Source organism: Podarcis pityusensis (genome assembly GCF_964106645.2).
Source record: "Podarcis pityusensis genome assembly, chromosome: 3".
NCBI classification, from domain to species: Eukaryota; Metazoa; Chordata; class Lepidosauria; order Squamata; family Lacertidae; genus Podarcis; species Podarcis pityusensis.
Window position 1 is genome coordinate 65876703 of NC_138026.1, and position 17780 is coordinate 65894482.

The 17780-nt window shown below is 42.5% G+C and overlaps 1 protein-coding gene across 3 annotated transcripts in view; it reads left to right on the forward strand.

Moving 5' to 3' along the window:
* The first annotated feature begins 244 nt into the window (after positions 1-244).
* The window catches only part of LOC308473090 (pleckstrin homology domain-containing family G member 1-like), a 104797-nt gene continuing 87261 nt past the window's right edge, over positions 245-17780 (forward strand). For 2 of the 3 annotated variants that reach the window (XM_080998358.1, XM_080998359.1), the window contains exon 1: positions 245-427. The gene's annotated coding sequence lies outside the window, so the exon portion shown is untranslated. Of the gene's footprint in view, positions 428-1034; positions 1053-17780 lie in introns of those variants that run through there. The other variant, XM_080998360.1, reaches the window with a different exon arrangement.

Sequence of the window (17780 nt, forward strand, 5' to 3'; positions counted from 1 at the left end):
CTCCAGCTGCAGCCCCAGGAGAAGCCAGGCCTCCCTCCGCGAGGAGGGGCCAAGCCCTCGAAGGCGAGCGCCGGAGGGACGCCGGAGAGGAGTTTTCCTAGCGGCCTGGCGAGGAACTCCGGCTTTCTCCCTACGCGAGAGAGGGAGGAGGCAGTCGGGGAGGAAGGGAGGCTGAGGCGGCTGCTGCTGCTGCTGCTGCAGTTACTGCCGCCCGCCTCTAAAGCGCGCCCACTCGGGTTCCTCAGCAGTCGCCGGAGCAGCGCGCTGAGGTGGGACGAGCCGCTCGGCGCCTCCGAATGAATTAAGGAGCGGGAGCCGCTTTCCCCGCCTGCTGCGCCTGGATTTAGCAGCCTCGGCTAGCCGGGCTCCGAAGCGGCGGAGTCGGGGCGACTCTCGCGCCTGCTCGGAGCTGCCGCCCGCCACTCCAGTAAGAGCCGCCGCTTTGTTTCTCTCCCCTCTCCACGCCCCGGACTTCTCAGAGTGGGCGAGAGAGTCTGGCGAGCTTTCCTTCTTCTTCGGGCTCCCTGCCTCCTTCCCTTTAAATCTCTTTATCGCCGAAACCACCGACCGGCGGGCGGGGGGTAGCAGTGGAAGGATCATCTGGCGCCACCTGATTCTCCCTCCCTCGCTCGCCCACCCCTCTCTTTTTGGTTAAATGCCCTGCGCGCGAGGTATGCTATATCATGATCGCCCCATTGTTTCCTGACTTGCGGAGACTCTATATTGTTCCCTCGGCTGCTTTGAAAGGGGAGGAGGGCCTGGAGGGGGGCTTTGTTGGAGAAGGGGGCCGAACATGGATTCACTTGAGGAGTTTAGCTGATGGGGGCAAGGAAGAGAGAGGGGGGCGACTGGGGAAGCCCCTCTTTCTGTATATACCTGAGGTTCCCCCTTCTCTCCTGGGCTTTTCTCTACTGTAGAAGCCTCCGTTTCCCCCCACCCTCTTCGCTCTTCTCTTTCCCCCGACAGCAACAGCATCATTCCTCCCTTTAGGTTCCCAGGAACCCTGTGGCTTATCAGCTTGGAAACAGTACATCCCGCTAAAGAGGTGAACGGTAAAAGTCAATCTGCACACGCCCATGTAAAGTGCTCTCAGGTTGCAGGCAGAAACAAAAAGCTGGAGTAGTTCAGAAAGTGCCCATAGTATCCTTATCTGTTGTTACCTGAAAAGACTTGGCAACAGACACTGTACAGCAGCAAAGGAGGAGTGTTTTTAAAGCTCTTGTAACTGTGTGTGTGTGTGTGTGTGTGTGAGAGAGAGAGAGAGAGAGAGAGAGAGCTGCTCTCCCATTACAGCATACATATTTTCCCTGCATGGAATTGCATTGGCATTGGGCTGTGTGTGTAAATTTATTTTAAACCTGCATCTCTGGCACTAGAGGTAGCTTGTGTATACAGTTGTGTTCTGAATAATATGGGGTTTGTTTGGTTTTTGTCTGTCTTGCATCCATCCACTGCGAAGCTTACACTTAGCTACACTGGGTGTCTGAAGTGAGTGTGCATGGCTAAATAGACAGGTGTGCATTCCTGACCTATGACTGCTTACATGGCTGTGCACATCTCACCCAGACACATCTGTATGTTGAATGTTCCATATGAAGTAGCTGTGAAGAGAAAGAACACTGGATGTTTGTAGAGTCAGATCTCTGGGCAAATGTTTTATTTTTGATAACACCTCCCTTTCTCTTTGTTCTTATTGGAACGAGCCTTTTTAAAATATATGGGTATATGCTCAGGTGGCATGGGGGAATAAATACCTGGTGGTTTGCAGCTTTGTTGGATTTCTGACATCTGAGGAGAAAGACTTGCTGCTACTTAAAACAATGCTAGCCCTCTTCTTGAAAGTAACTGCTATTCCAGGTGGCATGTAGACAGATTCTCTGATTTCTTTCTGTTAAGCATGCAGCCAGTGGAAACTTCTCAATAAAAGTGTTTCACTTCTAGTTAAGGGATTTCTCCATACACACTAGAGGATTGTTAGAATAAACTCCACTCAGTTGGTTATTATATCTTCTGATGAACAACACCCATTAATTTGTCTAGACTGCATAAGCTGTTTTCTTCCTCTTGTAACAATCGCTCCTGTTTTTTCTTTTTCTTAAAAATCTGTTTTGTGTGGTATGTGTTCTATACAGAACTCATATACTTTTTCATAGGACTTGCTATGTGATGTGAGCTATGGACAGTTAATTTGGGAGGGCACTTTTTTTTGATGATGAAATCACGTAGGAATCCTATTCAATAGCATATTACAAATACAGTGGTACCTCAGGTTACATACGCTTCAGGTTACGGACTCCGCTAACCCAGAAATAGTGCTTCAGGTTAAGAACTTTGCTTCAGGATGAGAACAGAAATCGTGTTCCAGCGGTGCGGCGGCAGCAGGAGGCCCCATTAGCTAAAGTGGTGCTTCAGGTTAAGAACAGTTTCAGGTTAAGAACGGACCTCAGGAATGAATTAAGTACCGTATTTTTTGCACCATAACACTCACTTTTTTCCTCCTAGAAAGTAAGGGGAAATGTCTGTGCGTGTTATGGAGGGAATGCCTACGGGTGGCATGCCTACGGATTTTCCTCCTCTAAAAACTACGTGCGTGTTATGGTCGGGTGCGTGTTATAGAGCAAAAAATACGGTACTTAACCTGAGGTACCACTGTAGTCATCTTTGTAACATCTTTGACTCCATAAAAGTGACATCTTGGTTGCGATATTTGTTGTTGCTCTAAAACTGCATCTAAACTTGGTGTTATTGCTCATCTGAAAAAGTACAGAAAGTTAATGAAGTGGTTTATCAGTCACTAGTTTATTTAACTAGATCTTCCACCTTCACAACTGGCTCTCTTGGTTCAGTTTGTACTAGGTCATGTGTTCACTAGGATTGCAAACTTTTTAATGAGACAAGCTCTTGAGCTTTTAAATATTAAATGAAGATGCGGAATCGAAATACCCTTTTTTTTTTTTTTTTTTGGTCCTAGAGCTTCACAGATGAGAAAAGCAGATTATGTTGAATTTCTGAGTTTCAAACTGCAGTGGGGATGATATGCTCAGTGGGAGCTAGGAGAGGAGAGGTTTTTTTTAAAAAAGAGAGATTTTGATATGTATCAATGCAGTGCTAAGTAAGCATCCCATCAGTGCAAGGGTAACTTCTTGTGCAACAGGATTCCCCCCCCCCCATCTTCTCCCTCCCTAAATCTGCTCTGGAAGTTAAAGGGGAAGCCCAAAACAGATTTGAAGGGTGCATGGGGGGTGGAGAGGCAAGAAAACCCCCCCACAGAAGTGGACATCCTTGCACTAATAAGATGCTTACTTTGCATTGCATTGGATCAAAGCCATTGTGTTTTTAGTGAAGTCAATTCTTAGGAAGAGTTATACCAAGAGAGCAAAGTAAGACCATTGGTTCTGTCTTCCCTTGAATTGTGCTGCATTTCAACACTGATAGTTTTATATAGCAGTTCCTGAAACTTGGTACACTTTACAAGTTTTACCTCTCTCATTCTCAAAGAACTGTGATACATGTAGATGTCAGTGCTATTCTGTCTCATATAGAGCTACAGGTGGTTTGGGATGCCATGCTGAAGCATGGAAAATGGGAGTCATGAACACACCCACCTTTTGTCCTTCTGGTGAATGCTTATAGGAGGGGTGGTACATGCAAGGCATTGTGTGATACATGGTGCCTACATGCATGACGGCTATGCATCTTAGTGTGGAGATGATGTGCTACTGTGCTGAGCAAGTGCAGTTCAGTATTTAAGTGGGCAAGCAGGAAGGTGGTTGACCTTTGGTACAAATGTCACCTTATGAACTCATTCTGCATCCTTAGACAAACCACTATCTCAGTGTTGGCTCATAATCGTAGTCTAGAAACACCTGGAGGGCTACAGGTTGCCCATACCAAACTGAAAATAAGATACAGCAGCAAAGTACAGCTTGATCTGGGATTCCAATTATGATTTAGAGTTCCACTGAGGTCTGCAGTAACCATAGTTTGCTTGTTTCGGACACAACAGCAAACTATAGTTATGTGAATCAGGAAATGACAGACAGAATTGGAGTGTACAGGGGAAAGTTGGGAGGAGGAGAGTACACAGGTACAAAGTTTCTTTATGATGAACAATAATGGTTTGGCTTTGATATCTGAACTGGATTAACTTATATGGCTTGTTTTTATCTGAAAAAATTATATTCTGCTAAGTGGTACCTAGAAGATGATGAGCAATTTGGAAAAACGGTATTAATTGTCAAGTGTTAGATATGTCCTTTTAAGTTGCGTTTTTCTAAAAATATTTTTCTGAATCACATAGAACAAAAGTCATTTACCCTTTGGATTATGTCAGAGGCATGACTTGCTTTTTTATCCGGTTTCCTAGCATTAACATTCAAGGCTATTGTGTGACACATGATACTTTTCATGCTATCTCCTAGTGAGCTCATAGCAAAGGTGTGATTATAATCTAAGTCTCTCAGGCTACTGACTGTAGCCAATGGATAACATTGTCTCTTCCCACTCACTCCTCATAGCAAAAATGGTATAAATAATTCCTAGTGATGGTCTTGTATACAAACAGCACAATCAGAACGTCTGTTGGATGACAGTTGAGGCACTTAACACAGTCATATAGATACAAATGAGATGAAAAAGTATACATACATTTGTAGAAAAAAAATTAAACTCTAAGCCCTACAGTCAGAAGCTGGAAAGACTAAAGAATTGAGGTGATGATGGAGTGATGCCAACAGATTTCAGTTTAGTTGGCTGAGGTGCTTTTGTTGGAGGCTAAAGCTGTAATTCTAAACTCACTAACCTGGGAGTAAGCCCCATTAAGTTCAATGGAGTTTACTTCCAAATAGACATGTACAGGATTGCATAGTAAATAATCCTATCTGTGAAGCACAAGTTATAAAATGTGGAACTGGAGACCAATAAACCCTCATTCCTGGGTTTCAGCTCATTTTGAATGCAGTGGTACCTCGGGTTACAAACACTTCGGGTTACAGACTCCGCTAACCCGGAAGTAGTACCTTGGGTTAAGAACTTTACCTCAGGATGAGAACAGAAATTGTGTGCCGGCGGCGCAGCGGCAGCAGGAGGCTCCATTAGCTAAAGTGGTACCTCAGGTTAAGAATGGACCTCCGGAATGAATTAAGTTTGTAACCAAAGGTGCCAGAGGTATTATTTACAGCATTTCTATTCTGCCATTTAACAAAAAGTATAGTTGAAAGAATGGGAAGAACCAGACATCTGTTCAATAAAATTGGAGATATGAAAGGAACATTTCGTTCAAAGATTACCATAATAAAGGACAAAAGTGGTAAGGACCTAACAGAAGCAGAAGACATCAAGAAGAGGTGGCAAGAATACACAGAGGAATTATACCAGAAAGATATGGATGTCTCGTACACCCCAGGTAGTGTGGTTGCTGACCTTGAGCCAGACATCCTGGAGAGTGAAGTCAAATGGGCCTTAGAAAGCACTGCAAATAACAAGGCCAGTGGAAGTGATGGTATTCCAGCTGAACTATTTAAAATTTTAAAAGATGATGCTGTTAAGGTGCTACACTCAATATGCCAGCAAGTTTGGAAAACTCAGCAGTGGCCAGAGGACTGGAGAAGATCAGTCTACATCCCAATCCCAAAGAAGGGCAGTGCTAAAGAATGCTCCAACTACCGCACAATTGCACTCATTTCACATGTTAGCAAGGTTATGCTTAAAATTCTACAAGGCAGGCTCAAGCAGTATGTGGACCGAGAACTCCCAGAAGTGCAAGCTGGATTTAGAAGAGGCAGAGGAACCAGAGACAAAATTGCAAACATGCGCTGGATTATGGAGAAAGCTAGAGAGTTCCAGAAAGACATCTACTTCTGCTTCATTGACTATGCAAAAGCCTTTGACTGTGTCGACCACAGCAAACTATGGCAAGTTCTTAAATGGGAGTGCCTGATCACCTCATCTGTCTCCTGAGAAATCTCTATGTGGGACAAGAAGCTACAGTTAGAACTGGATATGGAACAACTGATTGGTTCAAAATTGGGAAAGGAGTACGACAAGGCTGTATTTTGTCTCCCTGTTTATTTAACTTATATGCAGAATTCATCATGTGAAAGGTTGGGCTGGATGAATCCCTAGCCGGAATTAAGATTGCTGGAAGAAATATCAACAACCTCAGATATGCAGATGACACAACCTTGATGGCAGAAAGTGAGGAGGAATTAAAGAACCTTTTATTGAGGGTGAAAGAGGAGAGTGCAAAATATGGTCTGAAGCTCAACATCAAAAAACGAAGATCATGGCCACTGGTCCCATCACCTCCTGGCAAATAGAAGGGGAAGAAATGGAGGCAGTGAGAGATTTTACTTTCTTGGGCTCCATGATCACTGCAGATGGTGACAGCAGCCACGAAATTAAGAGACGCCTGCTTCTTGGGAGGAAAGCAATGACAAACCTAGACAGCATCTTAAAAAGTAGAGACATCACCTTGCCAACAAAGGTCCGTATAGTAAAAGCTATGGTTTTCCCAGTAGTGATGTATGGAAGTGAGAGCTGGACCATAAAGAAGGCTGATCGCCGAAGAATTTATGCTTTTGAATTATGGTGCTGGAGGAGACTCTTGAGAGTCCCATGGACTGCAAGAAGATCAAACGTATCCATTCTTAAGGAAATCAGCCCTGAGTGCTCACTGGAAGGACAGATCGTGAAGCTGAGGCTCCAATACTTTGGCCACCTCATGAGAAGAGAAGACTCCCTGGAAAAGACCCTGATGTTGGGAAAGATGGAGGGCACAAGGAGAAGGGGACGACAGAGGACGAGATGGTTGGATAGTGTCTTCGAAGCTACAAGCATGAGTCTGACCAAACTGCAGGAGGCAGTGGAAGACAGAAGTGCGTGGCGTGCTCTGGTCCATGGGGTCATGAAGAGTCGGACACGACTAAACGACTAAACAACAACAACAACAAATAGTTGAAACTATAGAGGGTAAAAAGTAGAACCAAGAAATAAACTAAAGCTCAGTTAAAACAGTGTTAGACTAAAACCATCAACAGTGCTATATGAGGATCTGGCTTCAGGTACCAGGCCTGTTGGCAGACCAACTCTTTGTTACAAAGATGTCTCCAAATGTGACATGAAGGCTGGCAACATTAACGCCACCAAATGGGGGGCAGATGACCTCAGTGCCTGGAGACAGCAGTGACCAGAAGAGGAATGACCACTGGGAGGAAGCCAGAAAGAAGAAATGCCATGGTACACCTGCATCAGCACAACCGGATACCTTCATCTGCCTCAGCTGCAACAAAACATGTCTCTCCCATGTTGGACTCGACAGCCAACCACAGGCACTGTGACTCTCCAACAGTTTGACTTTACCCTCAAAGGTGCAGTCCTCCATTGTTTCCTGAGACAGAGGGACAGCAGCTCAACTCAATATTTGCAAAGGATTGGAGTGTTAGTTGCTTTTCCATTGACTACTCAGTTATCCCTCTGCCTGCAGCTTCCATTCCATTCCCAGCACTGTCCCAATCCCAGGATTATTTTTTGGTGAAAACACAAGGCACTGCAGAGGGGAATTGGAATTGGAAGCAGGAAAGCCCCATTCCTCAGCTATGAACTCTGTTCCATTAGTGGAAGTTAAGATTCAAACTGATGTCTTTCAGTAGCAATAGAGGCCTAGCTGCTCTACTCAGCTCTTCCCATGAATGCTGTTTTGCTCAGTTTTTATAATAATAATAAATAGAAATATATATTTATAAATGTGATCAAAATAATAATCGAAAATATAACATTTTAGAATAAAACAGCAGTGTTAGAAGAAGTCTTCATCTAATGCCTTCCTTCCTTTTTCAGAGCGAACGGCCTTTACTGATTAAGGCTTGTGGTTCAAATTTCCACAACTGCTTGTGGTCCTGGCCTCTAGCTAAATTTATAATGGAATCCTGTTTGCTTGTAGTAAAGCTAAATCTGGAAATAGCAGCTATGGGATATATAAGTAATTGTGTTTGGAAAGGCGAAGTATAGGGCTGCCTTTAAACTTTACAATTTACATTTTAATTTTTTTTCCTGACACCCAGTAGTCCTAAATTAATATGGCACCATATGTTCAGTTAGCTTGACTGGTAAATAAGTACTAGAATATTTTTTACATTGTATGTGTCTTTCTGTGTGTGAATTATATATATTCATATACTATACCAGCATCTACACATAGCACAAATATTTGTTCTTATGGATGTCTAAACAGATTTTGAAAGCTGGAAGTCTGCATGGAAAATTTAATCTTTGTCTTAATTTTAGGAGCCAATTCACACAACCACAGTCTGAGTTTATTTTGAGTAACTCCCTTGTTGCCAGCTGAGATTTGAAATGTGATGGCAGTGAGGCAGCTGTCATTGTGCACTACCTTAAGCATGAATGCTGATTTAACGATAGGATGGCTCCTTTAATCATAATTCACCAAAGAAGCACGATAAGCCAATTATAACCCTAAAACGTGGTTATGTGTATTGTCCCTGTGGCCTGATCTTGATACAGTCGGAAAAGGAAAACCGTACAATCCATCTGGATTGATGCCACATTGGAGTATGATTGGGAATATACGAATGAATATTCCTTGCAAAAGTAGCATACTAGGAAACAAGTCTAGTTTACCTTCTTCAGATGTGTTAGTTTACTGTACATTGCTATTTATGTGATGGAATAGTCACGCACAAGTGATTCCACAATTCAGATTTTGGTGATATAGTCCTTGGAAGGCTATGCCATGCACCTTTTCTGAATGTGTATGCAGTAAGCTAGGGTTGCCATATTTCAAACAGTGAAAATCCAGAGAGAAAAGTTGCAAATTCACCAAAAAGAGAGAAGTTTTTGAACTATCGCTAAGAAAATTCACCAAAAATGACATTGGCAGCATGGGTTGTCATATGTCCAGATTTTCCTGGTCATTTTTACAACTTCTGCTTCCAACTGCAGTATTCCAGATATGTCTGGGAAATTCTGGACGTATGGCAACCCCAAGTAAGCCCATAACTTATGTGCATTTAACTTGATGTGTATGGCAATAAAAAAAAATTAAAAGGGGGGCAGGGTCTCAGGAAAAATGACTTTGGAAATCCCACTCTCCATTGAGCCCAATGGGTTTTGACTGTATACAATTTTGGCTTCAGGTGCCATCCCCAGAACATAACCCTCACATAGGTTGCAGGCCTGCCATATCCATTTGAAGCCTCTGACTTCAGGCAGGAGATTAACTTTGAATCTTCAGGAGAATCATATAGTATTTTAGAACTATTAAGTTAAAAGTTTAATTCTGATCACTTACCTTTGAAGGCATATGAAAAACGCAGGTTCTGAGATGGATAGGTTGGTTCTCTGTCAATATTGCTAGCATCTTTACACTCATAATTGTATTTTTCTGTTGTGCAGACTGCTTTGAAGTCAACAAGACATATATATAAAGTAATTTAATACATGGCTGTTGCACATGGTTCTGTTTATTTTAATGATGCTTCCAGAGAATCTCAGCCAGACACTGCTGGAAGAAAGTTGGCTTTACTATTTTCTTTTGCTTAGCATGGAGGAACCCTGCTTTTATCCGAGAAGCCCTGACCTGAAAGTTCTAAATAAAACTAAAAATGCATGACATCTCCCTACATGCAGAAGTGGTTTTCAGTATGTGCAACCTGCTAAGTTTTATTGGGCCTTGTGGAAGTTTCCTGAATGCTTTCCAAAAATGGAATTGGGCAAGGGAATTATGGTTTTTGTGGAATCATGACCTATGAAGCTGACTTTTATAGTGAGTCCAAACTCAAGCAGCCACTAGGTCCAACAGAGGACATTTTTTGCCTGGTGCCTAAATATATGTAATGAAGATGCCAGGCAGACCTCCCTTGGGAAAGCCTTCCACAAGTGGAGAACCAGCACAGAAAAGCCTGCTCTCATGTTGCTGCCCTCCAGACCTCTCGTGGAGGAGGCACACGTAGAAGAGTGTTGGATGATGATCACAGGGTCTTGAGGTGGTTCATATGGAGAGTTGTAGTCCTTGGAGTACTACAGCTGTGAGCAGGTTGAGGCTTTATAGATCAAACACAGCACTTTGAATTGGGCCCAGAAACTAATTGGCAGCCAGTGCAATTGGGCCAGGATTGCCACCACATGCTCAAATCATCGCAACCTGGCCACTGAATTCTGCACCAGTTGAAGTTTCTGAACCATCTTCAGAGGCAGCCCCCACATACAATGCATTGCAGTAATCTAACCTAGAGGTTACCAGAGGATAGACAACAGAAGTTATGCTATCCCTATCCAGATAGGGGCGCAACTGGGCCACCAGCCAAAGCTAATGGAAAGCACTCTGTGCCACCAAGGTGCCACCTGAACTTCAAGTAACAGCAATGGATCCAGAAGTGCCTTCAAGCTGTGCACCACCCGCTCCTTCAGAGGGAGTGTAACCCCATCAAAGCAGGCAACCTCCCATCCATCTGGTTTAGGGAACTACCCTAAGGTGGAGGATTGAGCTTCAGTTCATTGGCTCTCATCCAGTCCATTACTGAGGCAAGACAATGGTCCAGCACATCCACTTCAACACCTGCATATGTAAAGGAGAAGTAGAGCTGTGTGTCCTCAACAAATTGCTGACCATGGACTCCAAAACTCTGGATGAACTCAGAGGTTTCATGTAGATGTTAAATAACATGAGGGATAAAATCGAATGCTGAGGAACCCCACATTGAAGGTTCCATGGGGCCAAAGAGCACTCCCCAAGCATCACCCTCTGGAAATGACCACCCAAGTAAGGTAGAATCACCACAAAGTGCTTCTACCCACCCCTAACCTGGGAAATCCTAGTGTCCCGTTGTAAGCAAAAGCAATATACTTTGCCTTTTGAGCCATGCTTCTCTGGCTTGCTGCAGGGAAAAAGTCATTAATGGAAACCATTGATAGCTATACCATTAATAGCTGCCGTTTTCAAGTAATTCTTATTGCAAATGAATGTAGCTGTATCTTTTGGATATGTCCCTTTTTGCCAATTTTAATTCATGACAAAAGCTTCAGTGAATGCATATTTTATTGGTAAACGGGGAGACGATGTTGTACTTCAGAGCTCATTACAGGCTTGCTTCAATTGTTCAATCGAAACCAAATGTTGAAACAGTTTTATATTGGTATACTATAGCCAGAAACTAGATTGGAATGCTGATTTGATACACTGACATCACATCTGTTAGGAGAGGTTTCGGATTCAGGAAGATATTGTAAATTGGCTAGGATTCAGAAAACATATGATGGTTTTTTGGGAGGTCTTGGCTTGATTACTTTTTAGGTCATGAAGGGAGGAAATTATGGCAGTCTGGGATTGAATGACTTCTGATGAAGTTTTTAAAAAAATGTACATTCCTTTTGGCAAACATGAAATGTACAGTCCACAGTTTTGGCCCTCATTGCCACAATAGGAGGAGTGCAACATATGCCTTTGATTGAGGATGCGTTAGTGTGAACTTTGCCTTGTGCTTCAACTTGAACTTGCTGTTGGCGTCATGAGCACATCCCACTATTGTAAGCCCCGTTCTTTTCAGTGGGGCCTTTAACTCTAGGTCAGCTTGGGAACTGGGCTGCTGAACCTTTTGAACACCCTTTTCTTTAGGAAGTAACATGATTGCTAGCAGCCAAGAAATAAAAGATTTGAATTGCCACATGTTTGACAGTAGAATTTATTTTTTCACATCTCTGGTTCTTTGCGAGTGAAGCATGAGATGCCAAAAGTTCTGCATTGACTACTTGGACGTTACCAGATAACCATTTGCCAACTTATATTTTAAACAGCTCTGTCTCTTGTGTTTAAATTTATTTTTTGTTTATACAGTGGTGCCTCGCAAGACGAAAAGAATCCGTTCCGCGAGTCTCTTCGTCTTGCGGGTTTTTTCGTCTTGCGAAGCAAGCCCATTAGAGGTTTAGCGGCTTAGTGCTACAGTATTAGCAGCTTAGCCGGCTTAACGATCAGCTGATAAGCGGCTTAACGATCAGCTGATAAGCGGCTTAGCGGCAGCTGTTAAGCGGCTTAAAGATCAGCTGATAAGCGGCTTAGCCATCAGCTGATAAGCGGTTTAGCGGCTTGGGAAAAAGGGGGGGAAAGGAAAAAAAACCCCGCAGGAACTCGCAAGACATTTTCGTCTTGCGAAGCAAGCACATAGGAAATTCGTTTTGCGAAGCACCTCCAAAACGGAAAACCCTTTCGTCTAGCGGGTTTTCCGTCTTGCGAGGCATTCGTCTCGCGGGGCACCACTGTAAGTTCTTTTTTTTAAAAAAGACATCTAGACACTGGTATTGGGCTTCTCGTCCACTTTAAATTCTAGTATTGATCTTCAGCTCCCAGATAATACACACTGCCAGTTCCTGTGCTTTCATTTTTTTTTTTTTATAATATTTATTGGAGTTTACAATAAGAATAAATGTAACAGGCAATATAACAAATATCTTAACATACTTTCACATTTTTTTTTTTGGACTTCCTCGCATCTCCCGCTCCCACTTTCATCGTTATAACTATTTACCAGCAATTTGTTATCTTATTTGCATTCTTATATCCCTTCTATATATTCATAATCTTATAGTTCTCAAGAAGAGTTATATTTTCTCAATCTCGCTTATTTTCTTAAATCATCTAAGTTAGTGGTGCTCAATTATTTATGATCTAGCATCCTGCTTAGCATTCACTCAAGTTGCAGTGTTTTTGTAAATAATTCTTAAATTTCTTCCAATCCTCCTCCATCTTCTCTTCTCCCAGGTCACGAATTCTGCCAGTCATCTCAGCTAGTTCCATGTAGTCTATCAGTTGCATCTGCCATTCTTCCAGTGCTTTGCAAGTAGTATCCTTGCTGCTGTTGTTGCATACATAAAAAATGTCCGGTCCTTCTTTACCACCCCTTGGCCGACAATACCCAAAAGAAAGGCCTCTGGTTTCTTTGTGAAGGTATACTTAAATACCTTTTTCAGTTCATTATAAATCATTTCCCAGAACGCCTTCACTTTAGGGCAGGTCCACCAGAGGTGGAAGAATGTTCCTTCACTCTCTTTACATTTCCAACACTTATTATCAGACAGGTGGTAAATTTTTGCAAGTTTGACTGGGGTCATATACCATCTATATATCATTTTCATTACATTTTCTTTCAAAGCATTGCATGCAGTAAAGTTCAATCCAGTACTCCACAACCTTTCCCAGTCCTCAAACATAATATTATACCCAATGTCCTGTGCCCACCTTATCATAGCCGATTTAACCATTTCATCTTGTGTATTCCATTTTAACAGCAAGTTATACATCCTTGAAAGTACCTTAATCTTTGGTTCTAACAATTCTGTTTCTAGTTTCGATTTCTCCACCTGGAACCCTAGTTTCTTGTCATTTTTAAAAACTTCTTTAATCTGAGCGTAATGTAACCAGTCTCGCACTTTATCCTTCATTTTCTCCAAACTCTGCAATTTCCAATTGTCTCCGTCTTTTTCTAATATTTCCCAATATTTAGGCCATTTAGCCTCCATATTGGGTCTTTTTCGGGCCTTAGCTTCCAAAGGTGAAAGCCACCTTGGAGTTTTATTTTCCAGCAAGTCTTTATATTTTGTCCAGACATTAAACAGTGATTTTCTGACAATATGGTTCTTAAAGGCCTTATTTGCTTTAACCTTGTCATACCATAAGTATGCATGCCATCCAAAAGCATTGTTAAACCCTTCCAAATCCAACACGTCAGTGTCTTCAAGAAGTAGCCAGTCTTTTAGCCAGCAGAACGCTGCGGCCTCGTAATACAACTTTAAATCTGGCAGGGCAAAGCCCCCTCTTTCTTTCGTATCGGTTAAAATCTTAAACTTAATTCTGGGCTTTTTGCCCTGCCAGATAAATTTAGAAATGTCTCTCTGCCACTTCTGAAAGCACTCCGTTCTGTCCAATACCTGAAGTGTTTGGAACAAAAACAATGTGATGGCCTGGGATTCCGATTCTGAGAGTGAACTGGAGGAATCCCAGCCGGCACAGGAGTCCCCGCCTCCAGGGCCGGCTGAACTGGGGCAAGGCCTAGATTCTGAGGAGCCTGCACCTGTGCCAGATCCTCAGGAGCAGGCACCAGGTGAAACCATTCTGGCCCCAGAGGTGCTTGAGGACTCAGTGTCTACAGGTGAGCCTTCCCCGGGGCCCAGTAACCCTTCGGCCTCTCCTGAACTGCAGAGGCTTAGGGCAGAGAGGCGAAGGGAACTGGTTTCTCCCAGGAGGAGTGCTCGCCTTAAGGCCAGGAGAGGCGGGGCTCCTGGGGGCCGGGACCGCCCCTGGCCTTAGAGAAGATAAAGGGCAGTCAGCCCGGTCCCAGGTTGCGGGAGCAACGTCGTCATTGAAGAGCTGTTTTGGCCAGCATCCAGTCCTGTTCCTCCAGTGTTCCTGTTCCCCGCCCGGCTACCTGCTTCTGATCTTCGAGTGTTCCTGTCCCCGCCCGGCTCCCTGTTTCGGACCTCACCTCGCACTTTGTGGACTATCTCCAGGCTAGTGACTTAGGACTGAACTTTGACTACGGTAACAGTAACCTTCCCCCCGGGACCAGCACAAACAACATCTTTGGCAATACATTCATCTTGATAGCAGCAATTCGGCCTAACAAAGAAAGTTTCAATTTTGACCAACTGTCTAAGTCTCTCTTGATTTCTGCCCAGCATTTTTCATAGTTATCCTTAAATAGACTTAGATTTTTTGCTGTTATGTTTACCCCTAGGTATTTTACTTTTTTAACCACATTAAGTTCTGTCTCTTTCTGAAACCGTTCTGACTCTGTATCTGTCAAGTTTTTCCCCAAAACTTTAGTTTTCTGTTTATTTAATTTAAATCCAGCCACCCGACCAAAGTCATTAATCAGTTGTAATACTCTTTTCGTACTAGACTCTGGCTCCTGCAGGGTCAAAACCAGGTCATCTGCAAAAGCTTTTAGTTTATATTGTTTCTGTCCGACCTGGATTCCTTCCACCAACCGGTCCCCTCTGATCATATTCAATAGCACTTCCAGAACCGAAATAAATAACAAAGGGGAGATAGGGCAAACAGATATAAACACAAAAGCAGTTTTAATTTTTATAGACGCGGAGAAGGCCTTTGACAACATCTCCTGGAAATTTATGATGGGAAACTTAAAAGAAATGGGAGTGGGACGGGGTTTTGAGAATGGGATTGAGGCGATATATTCAGAGCAGAAAGCCAAACTGATAGTTAATAATGTGGTTACAGAGGAGTTTAAAATTGAAAAAGGAACACGACAAGGTTGCCCAGTTCCTGTGCTTTCAGATTGACTAATGCCTTTTGTGAAAGTATATAGCTATAAATTCCAAATTGTAAATGTGAATTAAATACTGTGAGTGAGTATGCTACATTCTCAGTGGTAGCAAAGCTCATGGAGAAAAGCTGAGGCATAGATGGCCCATTCCATTCAAGGAGGCACCTTGGAGAAGGGAATTTCTAAAGGTCTCAGAAAGTTTTCCTGCTTATTGCAAAAAAGGAAGGAGGACTGTGCATAGATAATTTGCTTGTGTACTTCCCAGAGGCATGGGCACCATTGGTGCTGGGTTCACCTTATGCTCTCTTTCTTTCCTGGAGAATTGTCCTTCTTCACTATATACATGTACAGAGAGTTTTCCCCCCATGTATGAAATTAGAAGTATAAATACTCCAGAAAGTCTTAATAGTGTGTTTCATTGAAATTCTCCCATGGCTTGCTTTTGCTGTAGCGTTGATGGTTTTGGCTAGGTCTTTTTTTTAAAGAAGTATGAAAGGATGTGTTGTTGCTAGGTGTTGTATAGCTTTCTGGTGAGAGGAAAGAAGAAATACCTAAATACTGTAATTTACTGTTTCCTTCAAAAGAGGAGAATATTTCATGTCATTGGGTGTTTTGAAACCACTTTTTTATGGTTTGGGAAGAAGCAAACCATATACAGTGAAAGATCAGTAGAGGCTGTTTATTCTGACAAAGGAATGGCCATGTGGGAATACCTTCCTGGTTTGAAAACCTAGTGATGTGTAGGAAGCCTTTGTAATGTTCCCATCTAGTAAAATGCCTGCAGTATTTTGCCATGCAGGAAATCAATTGCAGCTGGATGCACAGAGTTTCCACTCCAAGTATATGAACACACCTTTTAGTGTTCTACTAAAAACGTTTTTTCTTTATCCAGGGCCTTACCTTGAAAAGTGACTTGGAAGACTGAAGGGGGGCAGGAAACACTAGAGTCTTGTTTCTTAAAAGTTGCTGCCTTTAAAAGAAACTATGTTATTTTGGCAATGTGGTATATGGGGTTCAAAACGCACGTGAAGCCTTTCTTTTAAAGGCAGCCCTTTGTGACTAATGAGAACCTCTATATCTACATCTCTCTTGGGATCCTAGTTCAAGTACTGATGCTTCCTGTAGATATTGTGGCCCTAGGAAACAGCTAAATGCAGGAAATAACCATCTCAATGCATTACGTTGGGCATGTTCAGGCTTTGGATCTACTTTTGTTTTTTACTAGAATCAGTCAGAGCCAAGTTACAAATGCTGTGGCTCGGGGACAAATCAAATTCACATTCATATTTACAAGAGTCCCCCTTCTCCTCAGTATTAAAACCCATGAGCCACAAACTGAGTTAACCTGCACATATACATGCAAATCCATATGGGGTAAGTAACTGCATATTAGAGAATTTGCCTAATTTAGGAAAGGGGAAACCTCTTTTGTTTTAATGGGTTGGAAATATAGTGATCTGCGATTAGCTCCAGATCTCTCTTCTGCCTCTCCAACTAAAAAAGCTAAAAAAACATAGCATACATAGCTCCCACAATGGACTATATATTTTATTGCTGATTTTAATAAAATATTTCAGTAGCTTATTTTTGACAATCCTCTCCAAATAGTTCATCAAAGGGTCTTCTGGGATCTTTCATTCCATAATTGGAACCAGATTATGTTCAAAAATTTCTTAATGTTTTTGCAATATTGGAAGAGATTAATTAAGTTGGCACCATGTTCCCCATGTCTTCAACAAGCATCTTTAACCAAATTATATATCTTGTTTAGTTGGTAGGATATCACACACCATTTGTATAGGTATCTTCAAACTGTGTTCTGTTAGGTTCACAGTTGTCAAGGAGCTTGAGATGTCAATGCCAATTGCCAAATAGTTTTATATCAGAACCCCTAGATCTTGCTCTCACGTTTTTCTGTCAAAGCTCACTTTTTTCCTACAAGAAGACAATGTTGTCATTGCCAGATTTGTCCCACTACCCCATTGTTCAAAGCCCATTGTTTTACACATTTGCTCAGAAATAAATTTGTAGAAGTTCCTTCCCCTGAATAGAGTGGTCCTTTTTCATATATAAATCTAAGCCATGGTTTAGTATTATGTGCTTCATGTACTCCTCATTCAGCACACCTGTGAAATAAGCCAGGATCAGTGGCTTGAGCTTCTGGCTTTTAAACAAAGCATAGTTTTTACCAGAGTTCCTCCAGGTTGGACATAATGAGAAACTTTAGTTTAAAGGTGGACGCTTCCAGTATCCTTAGAACTGCTGAGACTTGCTGCTACTCATATCCATAGCAGTGAGTCAAACCATGGTTTGGTGTCACTTCCAAACCAGGCCTAAGTGTAGTTGTGATGGTAGATGTATAATCCTCTCTTGGATTACAGTGATACCTCTGGTTAAGAACTTAATTTGTTCCGGAGGTCCGTTCTTAACCTGAAACTCTTCTTAACCTGAGGTACCACTTGAACTAATGGGGACTCCCACTGCTGC